This window comes from Oncorhynchus keta, chromosome 12 (assembly GCF_023373465.1).
Source record: "Oncorhynchus keta strain PuntledgeMale-10-30-2019 chromosome 12, Oket_V2, whole genome shotgun sequence".
NCBI classification, from domain to species: domain Eukaryota; kingdom Metazoa; phylum Chordata; class Actinopteri; order Salmoniformes; family Salmonidae; genus Oncorhynchus; species Oncorhynchus keta.
This window is the reverse complement of record NC_068432.1, coordinates 19,352,875-19,376,979: the sequence shown is the minus strand read 5'-3', so window position 1 is coordinate 19,376,979 and position 24,105 is coordinate 19,352,875. Positions and strand designations below refer to the sequence as shown.

Sequence of the window (24,105 nt, the reverse complement as noted above, 5' to 3'; positions counted from 1 at the left end):
AAACATTCGACCACCCATTTGCTTGACATTCAAGGAACTCTGTTGAACTCTGCATCCAGCAAATGATTAGATAAAGCATGTCTGGTTGGAGGGGTGTATGCTGGGTGAAGAACATTCAGAAATCTCTTCCAATACACATTGCCTGTGAGCATCAGAGGTGAACCAGTTGCATACACATCTTGAGCAAGACATTCATTCGCATCTCTACCTACATTCCTCCATTGAGTAAAAAAAAAAATCAGATTCCAGGAGAACCATGAGCTGTTGCTATCGATAAGGTGTCTGATTCATCATTTTCAACTTGAATAGAAGTAGAGGGACTTTTGTCAGCGTTTGCTTGTTGTGAGCGCCGAGGGAACTTTATGCATTTGGCTAGATGATTCTGCATCTTTGTTGCATTCTTCACATATAATTTGGCACAGTATTTGCAAATTTACACAGCTTTTCCATATAGATTAGCTACAGTGAAATGTCTCCACACATCAGATTTTGTGGCATTTTCCTGTAAAGATTAGAAAAAAACGAGTAGAAAAAAATAAAATTCCATGTACAAATAAATAGTTAAGCAGTTAGATTAAACAACTCCTTTGTAAGATAAATGTTTTAAAATTAAACATGTATCGAAACAGGTGAATTAACACTCCTCAGTTAGCAGGCTCAAGCAAGCTAAAAACCCACATGGTAGCAAAAACTAACTAGCAAAAGTTGTTAACAAGTTAGAAATTATTTAAACACACTTTGCTGTAGGCTACTATTTACTAGTTAACAAAATATAATGTATGTCTTATAAAATATATTCACCCCACCCAGTATTATAATCAAAACTTACCAGAAAGCATGTAGTCCTTGGCTCAGAGGGTGGGCTCAATAGCATCTCATTAGTGTGCAAGATTTTGAGAATCAGTTGTACATGTGATGGAAGAGTGCACCGCACATGTGTTGGAAGAATGCACTGTGCATGCAGAGGGTTGCAATTCCATTGAATTGGGGATAGTTTAACCAAAATATGCCACAACACCTAGAATTTCCTTGTGTATCCCACAAAAAAGTTCACTGTTATAAGCTAACTTTTTTTTAAACGGAAATGTTTTTTTGCATTGGATATATTTACGATATCATATGGAGAGAGAAACACGCATGTCACTGTTATAAGCTAACTTTTTTGATGAATTTAAGCAAATTTCCTTAAATTCCCAGGTTTAACTTCCAAAATGCCAAGAAAAATTCCAGAAATTTACCGGAAAGTTTCCGACCCTTTGCAACCCTAGTGGCCATTCTCACGCAATAGCATAGCCTATAGAAATGTTGCACAACATGAGCTCATGAAGTGTTTGATTAGATTATTGAAAACATTTGCATTGATGTCAGAGTGATTAGAGGGACAACAGAGTTCTGAGCGAAGGCAGGTCGCAAGTTTGTTAGGCTCCTAATGACCAGCAGCCGCATCAGAGCTTGGAGAAGCCTAATTGCCGAGACTAAACAGTCATGTGGAATTTGACTGCCTTCATGACTTGTGACCGCCGGTGTGGTGGTAATACGGTCACCGCAACAGCCCTAGGCATAACCAGCATCAAAACTAGGAAGTAATATGTAAATAAAGGATTAATGTTAATTGGTCTATTATAATCAGATCGCCGGGTGACATGCGGCAGGCCAGAATTAAATCCCACCCGAACAGGCAGAAATTTTCTCACCAAACAGCTCTTACACAAAAAGGGCATTATCATAATTTTCACAATTTCAATGTTGTTATTTCAACCTCAGTTTGGAAATATTAGGGCTGTCTCCGACAAAAACGTTCAGTGTATTTTTCCATATAGACACCCCATATGTGTTTAAATAAAATCAACTATATGCACTGAGCTTGTCTGATGCTTTAAGCGCACTGTTTGAATAAACAAGACAAAAATGACTGAAGGGGGAGTCAGAGATCAAGATAATCAGAATAAAAAAATGTAAAAACAACTGTACCCTAAAGGCTACAACCTTTATGTGGAATGCCAATTTATCCTACAATGTTTACCAATCTGCGTGTCAGTTATGGTTTTCATATGCACTGTGGAACAGTGGTCCTTCTGTAGCTCAGTTGTTAGAGCATGGTGCTTGTAACGCCAGGGTAGTGGGTTCGATCCCCGGGACCACCCATACGTAGAATGTATGCACACATGACTGTAAGTCGCTTTGGATAAAAGCGTCTGCTAAATGGCATATTATTTATTTAATTAAAATAATGTCTTCGACCCGGGTGGAGCAGTGGTCTAGGGCGCGGTACTGCAGCGCCAGCTGTGCCATCAGAGACTCTGGGTTCGCGCCCAGGCTCTGTCGTAACCGGCCGCGACCGGGAGGTCCGTGGGGCGACGCACAATTGGCCTAGCGTCGTCCGGGTTAGGGAGGGCTTGGCCGGTAGGGATGTCCTTGTCTCATCGCGCACCAGCGACTCCTGTGGCGGGCCGGGCGCAGTGCACGCTAACCAAGGATGCCAGGTGCACGGTGTTTCCTCTGACACATTGGTGCAGGTGGCTTCTGGGTTGGATGAGCGCTGTGTTAATTAAGAAGCAGTTGGTTGGGTTGTGTATCGGAGGACGCATGATTTTCAACCTTCGTCTCTCCCGAGCCCGTACGGGAGTTGTAGCGATGAGACTAAACAATTGGATATCACGAAATTGGGGAGGGAAAAGGGGGTAAAATTCACACACAAAAAAATAATAATAATGTCTTCGTACCTCAAAATAATTATCATGTGATTAATTAATACAAATTCGATCTAAATGGAAATTATACAAATTTTAATGCATAACTTTATTGCCATTGCCAACTATGTAAAAATAGCCTACATAAAGCCAACAAATATGAACATTGCAGCCTTCGGGTAAAAAATATCCTGATAAAAATATCCTATGTATCACATTGGCTACACATGGTCGGTCTGCAACGAACTTGAAACATTGTATAAACTATCAACTGGGTCCGGCCCTAAATTTGACCTAGCAAACTTGCAACATTGCATAAAATATTCTTGGCCCTCAAGAGTTTCTGCACCAGTGGGCTCCAGAAGTTATGGGAATTCATTAAATGTATTACTGGTGATACATTACATACACAAGATTATGTGGATACCCCTTTAAATTAGTGAATTCGGCTACTTCAGCCAAACCTGCTGTGGCTAAGGTGTACAAAATCTAGCAGGTGGATGAAATTGAGCACACAGGCATGCAACCTCCATAGGCAAACATTGGCAGTAGAATTGCCTTACTGAAGAGCTCAGTCATAGGATGCCACCTTTCCAACGAGTTGGTTTGTCAAATATCTACCCTGCAAGGGCTGCCCGGTCAACTGTAAGTGCTGTTATTGTGAAGTGGACATGTCTAGGAGCAACAACAGCTCAGCCGCGAAGTGCTAGGCCACACAAGCTAACAGAACAAGACCGCTGAGTGCTGAAGCGCGTAAAACTAATCTGTCCTTGGTTGCAATACTCACTACCGAGTTCAAAACTGAGTCTGGAACCAACTTCAGCACAATAACTGTTTGTCGGGAGCTTCATGAAATGGGTTTCCAATGCCCGAGCAGCTGCACAAAGCTAGGTCAATACAGAAATAGTTTGTTGAGACCGGTGTGGGAGAACTTGACTGGCATGCACAGAGCCCTGACCTCAACACCATCAAACACCTTTGGGATGAATTGGAACGCCAGCTGCGGGGCAGGCCTAATCGCCAAACATCCATGCCCAACTTCACGAATGTTCTTGTAACTGAATGAAAGCAAGTCCCCACAGCAATGTTCAACATCCAGTGGAAATCTGTCCCAGAAGAGTAGAGGCTGTTATCGCAGCATTATATATAATATATATATATATATATATTATATATATATATATATATATATATATATATATATATATATATATATATATATATTTATGTCTTTTTTTGTGTTAACTTCTTGGATATAGGGGGTGCTTGGATGAAAAACGTTCTCGTTTTAAACAAGATATTTTGTCACGAAAAGATGCTCGACGATGCATATAATTGACAGCTTTGGAAAGAAAACACTCTGACGTTTCCAAAACTGCAAAGATATTATATTGTCTGTGAGTGCCACAGAACTGATGCTACAGGCGAAACCAAGATGGAATTTCAAACAGGAAGTGCCCCAGATTTTGAAGGCGCTGTGTTCCAATGACTCCTTACATGGCTGTGAATGAGCTTACACTTTCTGTCGTTTCACCAAGGTGTCTGCAGCATTGTGACGTATTTGTAGGCATATCATTGGAAGATTGACTATAAGACACTACCAGGTGGTCGCTTGGTGTCCTCCGTCGCAATTATTGCGTAATCCCCAGCTGCGGTACTTTTCCGTTTGCTACTGAGGAGAAACCCAACTGCCACGAATGATTTATCATCGAATAGATATGTGAAAAACACCTTGTGGATTGATTCTAAACAACATTTGCCATGTTTCTTTCGATATTATGGAGTTAATTTGGAAAAAAAGTTTGGAGCTGTAATGACTGAATTTTCGGGTTTTTTTCTTAGCCAAACGTGATGAACAAAACGGAGCGATTTCTCCTACACAAATAACCTTTTTGGAAAAAATGAACATTTGCTATCGAACTGAGAGTCTCCTCATTGAAAACATCTGAAGTTCTTCAAAGGTCAATTATTTTTATTTGAATGCTTTTCTTATTTTTGTGAAAATGTTGCCTGCTGAATGCTAGGCTTAATGCTATGCTAGCTATCAATACTCTTACACAAACGCTTGTGTAGCTATGGTTGAAAAGCATATTTTGAAAATCTGAGATGACAGTGTTGTTAACAAAAGGCTAAGCTTGTGAGTGAGAATGTATGCACACATGACTGTAAGTCGCTTTGGATAAAAGCGTCTGCTAAATGGCATATATTATTATTATTATTATTATTATATATTTCTTTCATTTCATTTGATTTCATTCATTCATTTCATTTCTTTCATGAATAGTTAACATTGCGTTATGGTAATGAGCTTGAGGCTATGATTACGCTCCTGGATACGGGATTGCTCGACGCAAGAAGTTAACAGCTTCTACCCCCAAGCCATAAGACTGTTGAACAATTAATCAAATGGCCACCCGGACTATTTGCATTGACACAGCCCCCCTTGTTTTTACTGCTGCTACTCACCGTTTATTATCTATGCATAGTCATTTACCTCAACTAAACGTGTACCCCCGCACATTGACTCGGTACCGGCTACACCTGTATATAGCCTCGTTATTTTGTGTTACTTTTTATTTTATACTTTCATTTATTTAGTAAATATTTTCTTAACTCTTTTTATTGAACTGCATTGTTGGTTAAGGGGTTGGGGTTGTAAGTAAGCATTTCACGGTAAGGTCTACACCTGTTTGTAGCATGTGACAAATAACATTTGATCACTACACACGATAGGCGGATTTTCTTGCCTTTCAATTGCCGTTTACCGCAGCGCGTCTGAAGACCTTTGGGATAGGGGGCAGCATTGTCACTTTTGGATGAATACTGTGCCCAGAGTAAACTGCATCCTACTCAGTCCCAGGTGCTAATATATGCAGATTAGTATTCATATTGGATAGAAAACACTCTGAAGTTTCTAAAACTGTTTGAATGATGTCTGTGAGTATAACAGAACTCATATGGCAGGCAAAAACCTGAGAAAAAAATCCAACCAGGAAGTGGGAAATCTGAGGTTTGTAGTTTTTAAACTCAGCCCCTATCGAATTCACAGTGGGATATGGGTTATGTTGCACTTCCTACGGCTTTCACTAGATGTCAACCGTGTTTAGAACATTGTTTCAGGCTTCTACTGTGAAGTGGGACCGGATGAGAGCGCTTTGAATCAATGGTCTGGCAGAGAGCCACGCACTGGTCACGCGCATTTCACATGAGAGCGACCTGCGTTCCATTGCTTTTCTACAGACAATGGAATTCTCCGGTTGGAACATTATTGAACATGTATGATAAAAAATATCCTAAAGATTGATTCTGTACTTAGTTTGACAAGTTTCTTCAACCTGTAATATAACTTTTTTAACTTTTCGTCCGACTGGACCTGAACACGCTTTTGGATTTGTTTACCAAACGCCCTAACAAAATAAGTTTTTTGGACATAAATTATGGACATTATCTAACAAAACAAACATTTATTGTGTAACTGCGATTCCTGGGAGGGCATTCTGATGAAGATCATCAAAGGTAAGTTAATATTTATAATGTTATTTTTGACTCATGTTGACTGCGCAACATGGCGGATATTTATTTTGGCTGCTTTGGGCTCTGAGCGCCGTACTCAGATTATGTTTTTTCCGTTAAAAAAAATTGAAATCTGACACCGCGGTTGCATTTTAAGCTTACCCCTTACTTTTTTGAACATTCTGTTAAAAACCGCGCAACATTTCAGCGTCCTGCTACTCATGCCAGGAATATAGTATATGCATATGATTAGTATGTGTGGATAGAAAACACTCTGACGTTTCTAAAACTGGTTAAATCACGGCTGTGACTATAACAGAACGTGTGTTTCATCGAAAAGCGCAAGGGAAACTGATCACCAAAAACTGGAAAAAATATCAATGCGCCACTTGCATGTATTGTCTATGGGACAGCAAATTAGATGGGGCCGAGATTGCAAGTCCTACAGCTTCCACACGATGTCGCCAGATGTTGCGTTTCAAAAACGCAGTTTTTTTCTGAATCACACACTTTTCATAGATCGATATTTTGGGTATATATGGACCGATTTAATCGGAAAAAAAGACCCAATAGTGATGTTTATGGGACATATAGGAGTGCCAACAAAGAAGCTCGTCAAAGGTAATGAATGTTTTAGATCTTATTTCTGCGTTTTGTGTAGCGCCGGCTATGCTAATTATTTTGTTTACGTCCCCTTCAGGTATTTCGGGGTGTTGCATGCTATCAGATAATAGCTTCTCAATCTTTCGCGGAAAAGCATTTTAAAAATCTGACTTGTTGGCTAGATTCACAACGAGTGTAGCTTTAATTCAGTACCCTGCATGTGTGTTTTAATGAACGTTTGGGTTTTAACAAGTGCTATTAGCATTTAGCGTAGCGCATTTGCATTTCCAGATGGCTAGATGGGGTGCCTGCGTGTCGGGTGGGCTTAAGAGGTTAAGGAGAAGTGTATCTAAAGTTCCAAGCATAACACTTGAATTTTCATCAACAACTGCACAATCACCGCATGTTTTAGAACTACTGAATGTAACGCACCAATGTCAAATTAGATTTTTTTATATAAATATGCACTTTATCGAACAAAACTTTGGCTGGAAAAATGGTTGGGTTTTTCTGTGGCTTGGTGGTGACTTAACTAGAGGTCGGCCGATTAATTAGGGCTGATTTCAAGTTTTCGTAACAATTGGAAATCGCTAATTTTGGACGACAATTTTTCTTTTGGTACACCTTTATTTAATCTTAATTTAACTGGGCAAGTGAGTTAAGAACACATTCTTATTTTCAATGAAGGCCTAGGAACGGTGGGTTAACTGCCTTGTTCAGGGGGCAGAACGACAGATTTTTACCTTGTCAGCTCGGGGGATCCAATCTTGCAACCTTACAGTTAACTAGTCCAACGCTCTAACCACCTGCCTCACGAGGACCCCAGCTGTTACGCGAATGCAGTAAGAAGCCACGGTAGGTTGCTAGCTAGCATTGAACTTAATCATAATCACTAGTTATAACTACACATGGTTGATGATATTACTAGTTTATGTAGCATGTCCTACGTTGCATATAATCGATGAGGTGCGCATTCGCGAAAAAGGACTGTCGTTGCTCCAACATGTACCTAACCATAAACACCAATGCCTTTCATAAAATCAATACACAGAAGTATACATTTTTAAACCTGCATATTTAGCTAAAAGAAATCCAGCTTACCAGGCAATATTAACCAGGTGAAATTGTGTCACTTCTCTTGCGTTCATTGCACGCAGAGTCAGGGAATATGCAACAGTTTGGGCCGCCTGGCAGAATTTTAGGGAATTATGACATAGCATTGAAGGTTCTGCAATGTAACAGGAATATTTAGACTGATGGATGCCACCCGTTAGATAAAATACAGAACGGTTCCGTATTTCACTGAAAGAATAAACATTTTGTTTTCAACATTCGACCATATTAATGACCAAAGGCTTGTATTTCTGTGTGTTATTATATTATAATTAAGTATATGATTTGATATTTGATAGAGCAGTCTGACTGAGCGATGGTAGGCAGCAGCAGGCTCGGATTTTGGGCCTCGGATTTTGTGGAGCGATGGGTAACGCTGCTTCGAGTGTGGCTGTTGTCGATGTGTTCCTGGTTCGAGCCCAGGTAGGGGCGAGGAGAGGGACGGAAGCTATACTGTTACACTGGCAATACTATAGTGCCTATAAGAACATCCAATCGTCAAAGGTATATGAAATACAAATGGTATAGAGAAAGTCCTATAAATACTATATTAACTACAACCTAAAATTCTAATAAAATTATATAAAAATCTACCTTTCATTAAATCACACATGTAAGATACTAAATTAAAGCTACACTCGTTGTGAATCCAGCCAACATGTCAGATTTTAAAAAGGCTTTTCGGCAAAAGTATAAGAAGCTATTATCTGATGATAGCACAACAGTAAACAAAGAGAGTAGCATATTTCAACCCTACAGGCGCTACACAAAACACAGAAATAAAATATAAAACATGCCCTACCTTTGAGCTTCTTTTGTTGGCACTCCAATATGTCCCATAAACATCACAATTGGTCCTTTTGTTTGATTAATTCCGCCCATATATATCCAAAATGTCCATTTATTCGGCGCGTTTTATCCAGAAAAAAAAAACACTTCAAATTTGCACAACGTCACTACAAAATATTTCAAAAGTTGCCTGTAAACTTTGCCAAAACATTTCAAACTACTTTTGTAATACAACTTTAGGTATTTTTAAACGTTAATAATCGATCAAATTGAAGACGAGTCTATCTGTGTTCAATACAGGAAGACAACAAACCAACGCTACTTTTCAAGTCTTGCGTAACTCAACAGTGTTACCCAGTTCCTAAATGGCTGTACTTCTTCATTGCACAAAGGAATAACCTCAACCAAATTCCAAAGACTGGTGACATCCAGTGGAAGCAGTAGGAACTCAAACAAGTGCCTAAGAAATATAGTTTCCCAATGAGAACACACTGAACAGACAGAGACCTAAAAAAAAGAACATCTGAATGGTTAGTCCTCGGGGTTTTGCCTGCTACATAAGTTCTGTTATACTCACAGGCATGATTCAAACGGTTTTCGAAACTTCAGAGTGCTTTCTATCCAAATCTACTATTAATATGCATATCTTGAATTCTATTTATCCAAAAGTGAAAATGCTGCCCCCTATACCTTAACCTGTTCAGGATACCACGGTTTACTGCCCCTTGTCAAAAGTTGCTAATATATGCAAATAAAAAATATTATCGAATAGAAAACACTCTAAAGCTTTTAAAACCATTTAAATTATGTCTCTATGTATAGCAGAACTCTCAAAATCTGCATTTTCCCAAAATATCTCTTCTCATCTGAAAAGTTGGGTCACCTTTGACCTCATCGCAAACACCCTTCCCAAACAGTCACAGCACCCGGAAGAGTCTCCACGTGTTCAGCGTGATCTCAGCTTTCAATGGGACTTCTCATTGTGAGAATCGCCCGCTCGCGAGAGTTTGAGCATGCGGTAAGCTCTCAGTCACTCAAAAAACCTGTGCGCAATGGTCAAGTCCTCTCTCTTTTCCAAGATCGATTGAACAGTGCTTGTGTTTCTGTTTGTTCTCAAAATTGCTGTACACCTTTATAACATGTTAAAGCTTGATTATGAAGTTAGTTTGACAAGTTTACTCGACATATTATATATTCTTTCGAAGTGTTGGTGCGCAACCACTTCAATTTTGACTACATTTTTACCAAAATCAGGCTATTTTGAGAACCGAAAGACGCAGACTTGAAAACTGAACGCTAATTTGGTGAGTATAATCCCTTACAGGTCGTTTGATGGAAGAATAACAAAGGTAAGGGAATATTTAATGTATTCATTTTGGGTTTCTGTCGACTCCAAGATAGAGGAGTCCTTATGCTACTGTGGGAGCGCCGACTCCATATTATAGTCTAGTGAACGCAAAATGTAACGTTAAAATTAAATGTAACAATGCAATTGCATTTAGAAGAAGTGTATCTTGCTATACATATGTAAAACATGCATATTTAGTCAAAGTTTATGATGTGTATTCCTTGTTAGCTGACGTTATCTGCCGGGGCTATCATCATTTCTCAGGACATTTGGGTAGCATTTTTTGAACGATGCATCATTGTAAACAGAGATTTATGGATATATATAGCATATTATTGAAAAAAATGAATGTACTGTGTAACATGTTATATTACTGTCATCTGATGAAGATTTCAAAAGGTTAGTGAAATGATTTTTCTTTTAATCCTGCGTTTGTTGATTGCATATTTTTTCCTACTTGGCTATGCTAATGAGCTATGTCTGCGGTGGTGGTTTGACATAAATATGTGCTATGTTTTCGCCGTAAAACATTTTAGAAATCTGACTTGCTGGCTAGATAAACAACTTGTTTATCTTTCATTTGAGCTATTTTACTTGTTAATGTGTGGAGGTTAAATATTTTTAGGAATATTTTTGCGCATTGTGCGTTATGGTAATGAGCTTGAGCTGTAGTCACGCTACCAGCAGAGGAATAAAACTCCCGAGCTGGTTAAGAAGTTAACTTGGAATATTGAAGACTCATGTTAAAATGAACCACCAACTTTCATATGTTCTCATGTTCTGAGCAAGTTACTCAAACGTTAGCTTTTTTACATGGCACGTATTTGACTTTTACTTTCTTCTCCAACACTTTTGTTTTGCATTATTTAAACCAAATTGAACATGTGTCATTATTTATTTGAGGCTAAATTGAATTTTATTGATGTATTATATTAAGTTAAAATAAGTGTTCATTCAGTATTGTTGTAATTGTCATTATTACAAATAAATAAAATACACATATATATAAAATATCGGCCTATTATTCGGTATCGGCTTTCTTTGGTCCTCCAATAAATCGGTCGACCTCTAGTATAAATATTCACTTACCTTTGATGATCTTCACCAGAATGCACTCCCAGGAATCGCAGTTCCACAATAAATGTTTGTTTTGTTTGATAATGTCCATCATTTATGTCCAAATAGCTTCTTTTGTTCGGGCGTTTGGTAAACAAATCCAAAAGCGCGTTCATTTCCAGCCGAACGTCGGACAAAAAGTTCCGTTACAGCCCATAGAAACGTGTCAAACTAAGTTTAGAATCAATCTTTAGGATGTTTTTATCATAAATCTTCATTAATATTCCAACCAGTGAATTCCTATGTCTGTATAAAAGCAATGGGATGAGAGCTAACTCTCTCGTGACCGTGCCTCAGAGACTGTGGCACTCTGCCAGACACCTGACTCATTCCTCTCTTATTCGGTCCCACTTCACAGTAGAAGCCTCAAACAATGTTCTAAAGACCATTGACATTAGTGGAAGCCTTAGGAAATGCAACATAGCCTCTATTGTAGATACAGTGGAATATTGGTTGTGTTAAAAAACTACAAGCCTCAGATTTCGCACTTGCTGGTTGGATTTTTCTCAGGTTTTCGCCTGCCATATGTGTTCTGTTGTACTCACAGACATCATTCAAACAGTTTTAGAAACTTCAGAGTGTTTCCTATCCAATACTACTTAATAATATGCACATATTAGCATCTGGGACAGAGTAGGAGGCAGTTTACTCTGGGCACCTTATTCATCCAAGCTACTCAATACTGCCCCCCTGTCACTAAGAAGTTAATTGGGGATAGGGCTGTCTACTGCCCCCGCTGGAGTAATTGCGTGCCCATAGTAAACATATTTTTTTTTGGTCAAAAGTTGCTAATATATGCAAATAAAAAATATTATTGAATAGAAAACACTCTAAAGCTTCTAAAACCGTTTAAATTATGTCTGTATGTAAAGCAGAACTCTCAGGGCAGTCATTCTCCCAAACTCTCTCTTGTCATCATAAAAGTTGGCCCAACTTTGACGTCATCGCCCCCACCCTTCCCAAGCAGTTACAGGTCTGGGAACAGTCTCTCTGTCTTCAGCGCGATCTCAGCTTTCAATGGGGCTTCTCATTGTGAGAATCGCGCGCTCACGAGAGTTTTGGCAGGCCGAAACCTTTCGGTCACGCGAAAAAACAGGTCATGTTCGTCCTTACGATTGCTGTACACCTTTATAACATGTTAAAGCTTGATTATGAAGTTAGTTTGACAAGTTTAATCGACATATAATATGTAAGTTCGACGTTTTGGTGCGCATCCACTTGACTTTTGGCTACATTTCAACCGAAATGTGTCGTCTTTGAGAACCGAAAGACAGACTGCAAAACTAAACGCTGTTTTTGGTAAGTATAATTCCTTCCAGGTCTTCTGATGGAAGAACAGCAAAGGTAAGGGAATATTTATGTGGTAAATTTGGGTTTATGTGGACTCCAAGATAGAGGAGCCATAATGCTACTTTTTGAGCGCTGACTCATAGTATAGCCTAGTGAACGAAACCTGTAACGTTAAAAATAAATGTAACACAGCGATTGCATTCAGAAGAAGTGTATCTAACTATATATATGTAGAACATGCATATTTAGTCAAAGTTTATGATGTGTATTCCTTGTTAGCTGACGTTATCTGCCGGAGCTATCGTCATTTCTCAGGACATTTGAGTAGCATTTTTTGAACGATGCATCATTGTAAACAGAGATTTATGGATATATATAGCATATTATTGAAAAAAACATCAATGTACTGTGTAACATGTTATATTACTGTCATCTGATGAAGATTTCAAAAGGTTAGTGCATTATTTTTCTTTTAATCCTGCGTTTGTTGATTGCATATTTTTTTCAACTTGGCTATGCAAATTAGCTGTGTCTTCGGTGGTGGTTTGACATAAATATGTGCTATGTTTTCGCCGTAAAACATTTTAGAAATCTGACTTGCTGGGTAGATAAACAAGGTGTTTATCTTTCATTTGAGCCATTGGACTTGTTAATGTGTGGAGGTTAAATATTTTTAGGAATATTTTTGCGTTCCATGCGCCACCTTCCAGCTGAACGCTAGTCCCCTTCTGGTTAATCCACTTCCCCAGAGTCAGATGAACTCGTAAATATATATTTTTTATGTCCCTGCATGCAGTTTGAAGGAAGTTGCTAACTAGCGCAATTGCTAACTAGCGTAAGCACGACTAGAGGTCTGGCATGCTAGTAGATACCCACAGACTTCCAGTCATTGCCCTAACACTAGTTAGCATTGGCTCACTAATCTTCCTCTAACTTCCTTCATACTGTACACAAGAAACATAACATGGTATCCACAAGTTCATCTGACACTGGGGAAGTAGATAAAGGGCATTGGCAAAATACCGAAGTATCCCTTTAATTGTAAGGTACTTCATTGTTGACGCAGAAATTATTTTATAGAGATAAAACGGCTGCATTGGACATTTTAAGCTTTTGCGCTGACAACCATTGTGCTACGTTTTTGCCCATTGAAGACCATTCAAGAAGCCTACAAAAGTAAAAAATAAACTACAAGGCTACTTTCCACATTACTTTCAAAGCGTGTTCTACTGTAAAAATAGACATTCCATCACAGAGAGACAATGAATCTCAACTGATTATGATATGGGGAAAATACAGGTTATGCCTACGTTTGAAAATCCTTCCAAAGTTGGTGCAGTAACATTTCCATCAACATCCATGTACGTGCAGACACGGTTCTCATGAATGTTGAATATTGGCCTAATGTTCATTAGACCTATTTGTGTTGAAAATGATCGTTTTTACTTTCTTTTTTTTCTCTTGGCTATTACCCATACACAGCCAAAAACAGACAAATATGAACCGGAATAGAAATTACTGGCAGGAATCTTAAAATACAGATGCCCGTGTAATCACTTGTTGAGGAGTTTGCTGCTGTGATTAAAGTCAAGTCAAAGGTAGAGAGAACACAAATGCTTATTGTAAAGTACACTCAGCATGGAAGTTTTCTATAAGTAGCCTAAATAAAGAATGTGTCCCTAAGGTAATTCTGTTTCCAAGGAATCAACCATGTCACGACTGAAGCAGAAGCCCCTTTCAATTTGGGATGCATGATATATCGGTGAGCATATCAGAATCAGACAATATTAGCTAAAAATGCCAACATCGGCCCAATGTCTAGTTTAACGCCGATGTGCAAAACGGATGATGTGCAAAACCGATGTCAAAGCTAACGTGATTAGCTATAGAACTTAAGTAGCTGACGTAATGACGCCACGAAACATACAGCTCTACACAGAACAAAATCTGAAAAATACCAAGCGCACATCTCCAACAGCTAAACAAGTTCAAGTCGAGCAGTCATTTGAAAGAGTAAGAACATTTCAGCGAGACAACTGAAAGGCAAAATCCATTAACGCCAAGATAATGGAATCCATTGCCCTTGACAATCAACCGTCCTCTGTCGTGGATGATATTGGCTTTCGCCGACTGGTCGAGCCCCGGTACACACTATTTTTCAGATTTGCCCCCACCAGTTACACAGTATTGTTGAAATGTACATCTATGAGCTACTTGCTATGGGCGTCACTGCTATTAGCTTCACGGCTGACATTTGGACCAGCGATGTCAGCCCCATGCACATGCGGAGTCTGACAGCACAGTGGGCCGACTAGGATTTCGTACTGATGAAAGCCGTATTACATGCTCAGCAATGTGCTGGTTCTCATACTGCTGCTGCCATTTCAATGGCATTTGAGAACATGTTTGAAACATGGACACACTCCTAGCGCCATTCGAACAACTGACTTGAGAAGTAAGCTAATCAACTGTGTCTGCAGCAGACGTGATACCCTCTATCATGGCATTGAAACGCCTGCTCAACAAAACTGCCAACACAGACCGTGGGGTTAAAAGTTACAAAAGTACTCAAGGCTGTGGACAAGCGATTCGGTGGCATTCTCTCTGAGCCTCTTTACTGTGTCACCACCATGCTCGATGCTAGGTACAAGGACCACTACTTCGATGTAGAGAAGAAACAGGGTTTCCGTGAAATGTAACACAGCTGGACATACAGTGCACAGTGAGAGTGTACACAGAGGAAGAGAGGCCACGGACAGACAGAGCTGAGACTTCACTGCTTGACATGTATAATGAAATTGTGGTTGAGAATAAAACGACTATTATTATTTAACCAGGCAAGTCAGTTAACCTGTTGTCACTAGGGGGCAGTATTTTCATTTTTGGAAAAATAACATTCCCAAAGAAAAACGGGATATTTTGTCAGGACAAGATGCTAGAATATGCATAATTGACTGCTTAGGATAGAAAACACTCTAAAGTTTCCAAAACTGTAAAAATATTGTCTGTGAGTATAACATAACTGATATTGCAGGCGAAAGCCTGAGAAACATCCAATCCGGAAGTGACTCATGTTTTGAATGCTCTGTGTTCCGATGCGTCTTTATTGAGCAGTGAATGGGCTATCAACCAGATTCCTTTTTCTACGTATTCCCCAAAGTGTCTACAGCATTGTGACGTAGTTTCACGCCTTTATGTTGAAGAATACCCGTAAGCGGCTACATGGTGGAAGTGGTCACCTGATGGCTCTCAGAGTGATTCTTGCGTAAAATACAGAGGTAGCCATTTTTCCTATCGCTCCTACTGAAAAACCAATTATCCAGGTGGATATATTATCGAATACATATTTGAAAAACACCTTGAGGATTGAGTATAAACAACGTTTGCCATGTTTCTGTTGATATTATGGAGCTAATTTGGAATATTTGTCGGCGTTGTCGTGACCACAATTTCCGGTCGATTTCTCAGCCAAACATGAAGAACAAACGGAGCTATTTCACCTACAAAAAAGTAATATTTTTGGAAAAAAGGAACATTTGCTATCTAACTGAGATCGTGAGTGAAAACATCCAAAGCTCATCAAAGGTAAACAATTTAATTTGATTGCTTTTCTGATTTTCGTGACCAAGTTACCTGCTGCTAGCTGGACATAATGCTATGCTATCGATAAACTTACACAAATGCTTGTATTGCTTTGGCTGTAAAGCATATTTTGATAATCTGAGATGACAGGGTGATTAACAAAAGGCTAAGCTGTGATTTTCATGAATAGGAATATTTTCCAGTAATATTTATATCCTTTGCGTTATGCTAATTAGTGTCAGATGATGACAATGATCCCGTTCACGGGATGGGAGTTACAACAAGTTAAGAACACATTCTTATTTTCAAAGACGACCTAGGAACGGTGGGTTAACTGCCTCCTTAAGGGGCAGAAAGACAGATTTTCACCTTGTCAGCTCGGGGCATCCAATCTTGCAACCTTAAGGTTAACTAGTCCAACGCAATAACGACCGTTGCACTCCACAAGGAGACTGACAGCCTGTTACGCGAATGCAGTAAGCCAAGGTAAGTTGCTAGCTAGCATTAAACGTATCTTATAAAAAACAATCATAATTACTAGTTAACGACACATGGTTGATGATATTACTAGATATTATCTAGCGTGTCCTGAGTTGCGTATAATCTGACTGAGCATACAAGCATACAAGTATTTGACTGAGCAGTGGTAGGCAGAAGCAGGCGCGTAAACATTCATTCAAACAGCACTTTCATGCGTTTTGCCAGCAGCTCTTCGTTGTGCGTCAAGCATTGCGCTGTTTATGACTTCAAGCCTCAACTCCCGAGATGAGGCTGGTGTAACCTAAGTGAAATGGCTGGCTCGTTAGCACACGTAATAGCGTTTCAAACGTCACTCGCTCTGAGCCTTGGGGTGGTTGTTTCCCTTGCTCTCCATGGGTAACGCTGCTTTGAGGGTGGCTGTTGTCGTTGTGTTCCTGGTTCGAGCCCAAGGAGGAGTGAGGAGAGGGACAGAAGCTATACTGTTACACTGGGAATACTAAAGTGGCTATAAGAACATCCAATAGTCAAAGGTTAATGAAATACAAATGGTAGAGGGAAATAGTCCTATAATTCCTATAATAATGACAACCTAAAACTTCTTACCTGGGAATATTGAAGACTCATGTTAAAAAGAACCACCAGCTTTCATATGTTCTCATGTTCTGAGCAAGGAACTGAAACGTTAGCTTTTTTACATAGCACATATTGCACTTTTACTTTCTTCTCCAACACTTTGTTTTTGCATTATTTAAACCAAATTGAACATGTTTCATTGTTTATTTGAGGCTAAATTGATTTTATTGATGTATTATATTAAGTTAAAATAAGTCTTCATTCAGTATTGTTGTAATTGTCATTATTACAACAAAAAAAAAAAATAATCTGCCGAATAATCGTTATCGGCTTTTTAGGTCCTCCAATAATCGGTATTGGCGTTGTAAATTCATAATCAGTCGACCTCTACTCTGAAGTTTCTAAAACTTTTTGAATGTCTGTGAGCTTCAATGCCATACAACACTCCTTCCGTGGCCTCCAACTGCTCTTAAACGCTAGTAAAACCAAATGGATGCTTTTCAACCGATCGCTGCCTGCACCCACATGCCCGACTAGCATCACCACCCTGGATGGTTCAGACCTTGAATATGTGGACACCTATAAGTACCTAGGTGTCTGGCTAGACTGCAAACTCTCCTTCCAGACTCATATCAAACATCTCCAATCGAAAATCAAATCAAGAGTCGGCTTTCTATTCCGCAGCAAAGCCTCCTTCACTCACGCTGCCAAGCTTACCCTAGTAAAACTGACTATCCTACAGATCCTCGACTTCGGCGATGTCATCTACATAACTGCTTCCAACACTCTACTCAGCAAACTGGATGCAGTTTATCACAGTGCCATCCGTTTTGTCACTACATGCTAGGTAAAGCTCCGCCTTATCTCAGTTCACTGGTCACGATGGCAACACCCATCCGTAGCACGCGCTCCAGCAGGTGTATCTCACTGATCATCCCTAAAGCCAACACCTCATTCGGCCGCCTTTCGTTCCAGTACTCTGCTGCCTGTGACTGGAACGATTTGCAAAAATCGCTGAAGTTGGAGACGTTTATCTCCCTCACCAACTTCAAACATCAGCTATCTGAGCAGCTAACCGATCGCTGCAGCTGTACATAGTCTATTGGTAAATAGCCCACCCATTTTCACCTACCTCATCCCCACAGTTTTTATTTATTTACTTTTCTGCTCTTTTGCACACCAATATCTCTACCTGTACATGATCATCTGATCATTTATCACTCCAGTGTTAATCTGCAATATTGTAATTATTATTACTAGTATTATTATTATTACTTTTTTTCTACCGTGTTATTGACTTGTTTATCGTTTACTCCATGTGTAACTCTGTGTTGTCTGTTCACACTGCTATGCTTTATCTTGGCCAGGTCGCAGTTGCAAATGAGAACTTGTTCTCAACTAGCCTACCTGGTTAAATAAAGGTGAAATAAAAAAATTAAAAAGTATAACAGAACTCAATATGGCATGCAAAAACCTGAGAAAAAAAATCCAACCAGGAAGTGGGAAATCTGAGGTTTGTAGGTTTTCAAGTCTTTGCCTATCCAAGATTTAGTGTAAATTTGGTCCGATTGCACTTCCTAAGGCTTCCACTAGCTGTCAACAGTCTCTAGAACATTGTTTCAGGCTTCTACTGTGAAGGGGGGGGTGAATAAGAGCTGTTTGACTAAAGGGTCTGAGCTAAATCATGTGCACGGCCGTGAGAGCGAGCTGCATTCCTTTTCATTTCTAAAGACAAAGGAATTGTCCGGTTGAAGCATTATTGAAGATTAATGAAGATTATGTTAAAAACATCCTAAAGATTGATTCTATACATTGTTTGACATGTTTCTACGAACTGTAATATAACTTTTTTTACTTTTCGTCTGGACTAAGTGCCTGCGCCTCGTGAATTTGGATTTGTGAACTAAACGCGCAAACAAAAAGGAGGTATTTGGACATAAATTATGGACTTTATCGAACAAAACAAACATTTATTGTGGAACTGGGATTCCTGAATATGTATAATGCTATTTCTGACTTCTGTTGACTCCACAACATGGCGGGTATCTGTATGTCTTGTTTTTGGTCTGGGCGCTGTTCTCAGATTATTGCACGGTGTGCTTTTTTAAAATCTGACACAGCGGTTGCAATAAGGAGAAGTATATCTTTAATTCCATGTATAACACGTGTATTTTCATCAACATTTATTATGAGTATTTTTGTAAATTGATGTGGCTCTCTGCAACATCACGGGATGTTTTGGAAGCAAAACATTACTGAACATAACGCGCCAATGTAAACTGAGATTTTTGGTTATAAATATGAACTTTATCGAACAAAACGTAAATGTATTGTGTAACATGAAGTCTCATGAGTGTCATGTGATGAAAATCATCAAAGGTTAGTGATTAATTATCTCTATTTCTGCTTTGAGATTCCTCTCTTTGGTTGGAAAAATTGCTGTGTATTTCTGTGACTAGGTGCTGACCTAACATAATCACATGGTATGCTTTCATCGTAAAACCTTTTTGAAATCGGACAAACCTTTTTGAAATCGGACACTGTGGTGGGATTAACACTAAGTTAAAATGGTGTATAATACTTGTATGATTGAGGAATTTTAATTATGAGATTTGTTGTTTGAATTTGGCGCCCTGCACTTTCACTGGCTGTTGTCAAATCGATCCCGTTAACGGGATTTCACACGTAAGAAGTTTTAAGAACAAATTCTTATTAACAATGACAGCCTACCCCGGCCAAATCCAGACGACGCTGGGCCAATTGTGCGCTGCCTTATGGGACTCCCAATCACGGCCGGATGCGATACAGACTGGATTCGAACCAGGGACTGTAGTGACATCTCTTACACTGAGATGCAGTGCCTTAGACCGTTGTGTCCGTGTGTGTGTTGGTTAACTATTTAAATGTTCTAGAATGCTTAAAAGGGAGCTAAAATATTGGTTATCGGTACCATTGTTTTTGGCAAGGAAAATATTGGATATCGGTATCGCCCAAAAATGTAATATCGGTGCATCCCTACTTTCAATACAATTAGGCTTAGCCTATAGCGTCACAAGAGAACACTGATTGACCCACCAGACAGACTTCAAACTAAGGCCAATTTGAGATCTATCCATACCATTTGTAAACTTTACTATAGAAAATGTGCTTTGCCATTGCTGTGCATGACTCTTGTAGCTGTTATAGTAGGCCTAAATTAGCAACTCGCTGATTCAACCATGACGTTGATATGATATTATGTACTAAAAGAGACCAAGAGAGTGACTATGAACTGAAAACTTCTCCTGGTGAGCAGGTGCTACTACATAACAATGATCAATTGACTGTAAATGTAAAATATGGGCCTTATCCAATACTTTTGAAGAGGAGGAATTTTAACAAGTTACATTGTCCTAAAAAAAAGTTACATTTCTGACTTGATCAACAACAAAAAGCCTTCAAGCTCTCTACAAAAACTCAGTTATTTAACCCATCAAAAACATACTAGTGCCTGCTATGTATGAATTTCATTCACAAAGTCATGGGTACTTGCATGACAGCAGAGGCGGTCTACCTCATGTGAGTTCTCAAATTAATACGTTTAGTTTCCCCCACTGAACTTGATGCTTCAGTCAATGAATACTTTTGTCAACAAGTGTATCATGCATGTACTGTGATCTGGAACTTAAATTAAACTGTTCGTGTCCGCTACAAAATTCCTTATTCAATTTCAATTTGTAAATAACCAAGTCAGTGGCTAACATCAGCCCAACTGAACCATGACCATGATTACACTAGGGTCAACATGTTAGCTAGCGAACTTCATCAGCAGACATACTAGGTCAACGTGAGCATATTAGCATTAGTTAGCTAGTTGATAACACATTATCAAGAATGAATCTGTTGACGTAGATAAGCTCCCCATCCTTATGACTAGCTGTTAGCTGACTATCAATCAATGCTTGCATCTCTTTGGAAACTGATGACTTGTCAAGTTAGCAGGTGTTTGCTAGCTGGAAGGCAACATATGATTGGTATCGCCTCTATTGAACCCAGCTGCCTGGGGTGGAGTTACTCTTTGTAGCCAGCTTACCCTATCAATCATGTTACTAAAGCAACAAGATCATCAACACAACGGGGCCCTGCTAATGTTAGCTAGCTAACATTAACCAAGTTGGAATGATGCATTAACAAACAGTAGAGAAGCAGTAGGTAGCTAGTAGCCTCTGCCAAGTCCCCAACAACCGGATGTTCAGGTTTTCAGGGACCATTAAAAGAGAGCCTGTGACGCGAGTTCCGCTTTTTGAAGTTTTGAAGGCAATACTCCATCCTAACTCCTCCACATTTACTGGATTGGTTGAACAGTACAGAAGAGAACCTCCCCCGAGTTTTTCTTCTTCTTGTCAAGACCAGTATATATATATATGGCGATCTAGTTTCACGCGTGTATTTTAAGCCTGCTACGCTTTCACACGCTACTATCTATGTAGCTAACGTTAGCTAGGTAAATAGCAAACTAACGTTACTTACCCAAAAAACATTATGACCTAACTAGTTAATCTAATCGATCTTGCTAAAACAGCAAAGGTCCAGCTAGCAAGCAACACTGCCTTCCAGTGAATTACATTAAAGGCAAGATGCTACTGTAGGTAGTTAGCTAAGTTTTCATATCTATCCATGTTAGCCAGCTGCATTGAATAAAGGTTAGCTAGATTGCTAGCTAACGTTACTGGAATGGAGTACGGCTAGGGTTCTAGCTAGCTAACGTTAAGTTAACTGTGGCAAGGGAAAGTTAGCTAACAAATACACCAACATGGCCTAAGCAGTTACAGTAGCGAGTTACCGTTAAACTTAGCAATGTTATTAACGATTCATATTGTTAACTAGGCCTGATGTTACGCGTTACTGCTTGTCATCGTATTGTCAATATGTGGGTGGACGTTTTCCCACCAAAAATAAGAAACATTATAGAACGTTGAATGGTCATGTCATTACCAGCTAACGTTAGCTAGCTAGCTAGTTTGTGTGTGAGCCCATTAGACCATTACAATGGTAACGTTAGCACTGTAACTGGCTAGTATGGCTAGCTACAGTTAGAACGAGAGTACAAACTTACCTTTGTCGCTGCCTGTCAGTCTTCCTATTCCAGAAAAATATCCTCATTTACAATCCCCAATGCCTTACGGCGAATTATTGAATACAGTCTCTTCTCCATGGAGCCCCCCCAGATTTCCCAACGTACAACCCTCACTCCTCTGAGTAGATGTCAATTCTGTTTCCAAATCAACAGCGCCTCTCCGTCAACAGCAGAAACTTACTGTATTCGATCTGACCATAGATAAACCAACATTTCGATGTAGGCATGTACACCATTAACTGGTCGATACTTCCATTTCAGCGAGAGTAGCGTTGCTTCCAAAGCATTTGTTTTAATACGGAAAAAAAACTTGAAGACCCTGTTTTCTTGAAGAAACCTTTTTTTGTAAATGTCACAAAATGGCGCGCGTTCCAAACCTGCGCAGCGTACCGGCCCGGCGGAAGACCATATAAACTACAGTAAACCAATGTACTCAGTAAGCGCCGTTGTAAGCACATCTACCAGCACCTTTCATTATATTAACCAATTTCTGTCTGGGCATAAGTTTCAATGTACATGTCATTGCTATGATCAGTGGATTTACTATTCCGGGAAGAAGGTACATTTTTGGGGGAAAAACGAAAGTGGCTAACAAAATGGAGGCTGAATAAGAACGTTACCATGACGACTGTCTATCAAACGAAGAAGTTCCCGTATGGACCAATGACGCAGAAAAAGACCGTGCAGTTGTCATAGAAACTGCCAATCAAAATATTTGAAAGGGGGCGGGTCATATGAGTGATTGTGGGAGCGAAACCAGAGATACTCCTTTCGCTATTCTCTCTGGCTAAACTCCTTGACGCGAGAAAGTGTTCGGTTGGGTCACCATCGAACGGGGGAAACAACAGCTGGGACATCATTCATTACCTACCCAACAATGTTGAGTGTACAAAAACTAGATTAGATGTCTAACCCTTTTTTTACGGTCTATGGTCTAACACTATGGGGAGTCAGTCAACAGGGGAACCGCTGCAGCCTGATCTCAAAGCATTTTGTATTATTCTGTACACTATACTATCCAAACACTATAAAGTATGATACAGTAAATTTAAGTTTCGTCAGTAGCGGTGGCGTGGGCAAAATCACAGGGAAAGCCAAGCCAGGGGAAAAAAAAGATCATATTACAACCTGTGTTGTGATAATTGCATTGTTAGCTCTATAATCCTGTTAGTTCATGTGCATTGACACAGTGATATATAGGCCTAAAGCCGGGACAATAAGAAGAATAAAGAATACATTCAACCACATATTTGTTTCATTACAAAACCGGAGATCAACATCTGTCCTGTGAAGTCCACAATACATATTGCATGTAACAAACAGTTACAGTTGAAGTTGGATGTTTACATACACCTTAGCCAAATACATTTAAACTCAGTTTTTCACAATTCCTGACATTCAACCCGAGTAAAAATTCCCTGTCCTAGGTCAGTTAGGACCACTTTATTTTAAGAATGTGAAATGTCAGAATAATAGTGCAGAGAATGATTTCTTTCATCTTTTATTTCTGAACAGCTATTTTCAGGTCTCGGATCGGGTTCAAGTCCGGGCTTTGGCTGGGCCACTCAAGGACATTCAGAGACTTGTCCCAAAGCCACTCCTGCATTGTCTTGGCAATGTGCTTAGGGTCGTTGTCCTGTTGGAAGGAGAACCTTTGCCTAAGTCTAAGGTCCTGAGCACTGCAGAGATGGTTGTGCTTCTGGAAGGTTCTCCCATCTCCACAGAGGAACTCTGTCAGAGTGACCATCGGGTTCTTGGTCACCACCCTGACCAAGGCCCTTCTCCTCCAATTGCTCAGTTTGGCCGGGCGGCCAGCTATAGTAAGAGTCATGGAGGTTCCAAACGTATTACATTTAAGAATGATGGAGGCCACTGTGTTCTTGGGGACCTTC

At 39.6% G+C, this 24,105-nt stretch overlaps 1 protein-coding gene across 4 annotated transcripts in view; it reads right to left on the bottom strand.

Annotated features, from left to right (window-relative positions):
- LOC118391081 (dual specificity tyrosine-phosphorylation-regulated kinase 1A-like) overlaps window positions 1-22,725 on the bottom strand; it is a 59,046-nt gene extending 36,321 nt beyond the window's left edge. For 2 of the 4 annotated variants that reach the window (XM_035782082.2, XM_035782083.2), the window contains exon 1: window positions 22,193-22,720. The gene's annotated coding sequence lies outside the window, so the exon portion shown is untranslated. Of the gene's footprint in view, window positions 1-22,192 lie in introns of all 4 variants that reach the window. The other 2 variants (XM_035782081.2, XM_035782080.2) reach the window with 2 other exon arrangements.
- Window positions 22,726-24,105: the final 1,380 nt, after the last annotated feature.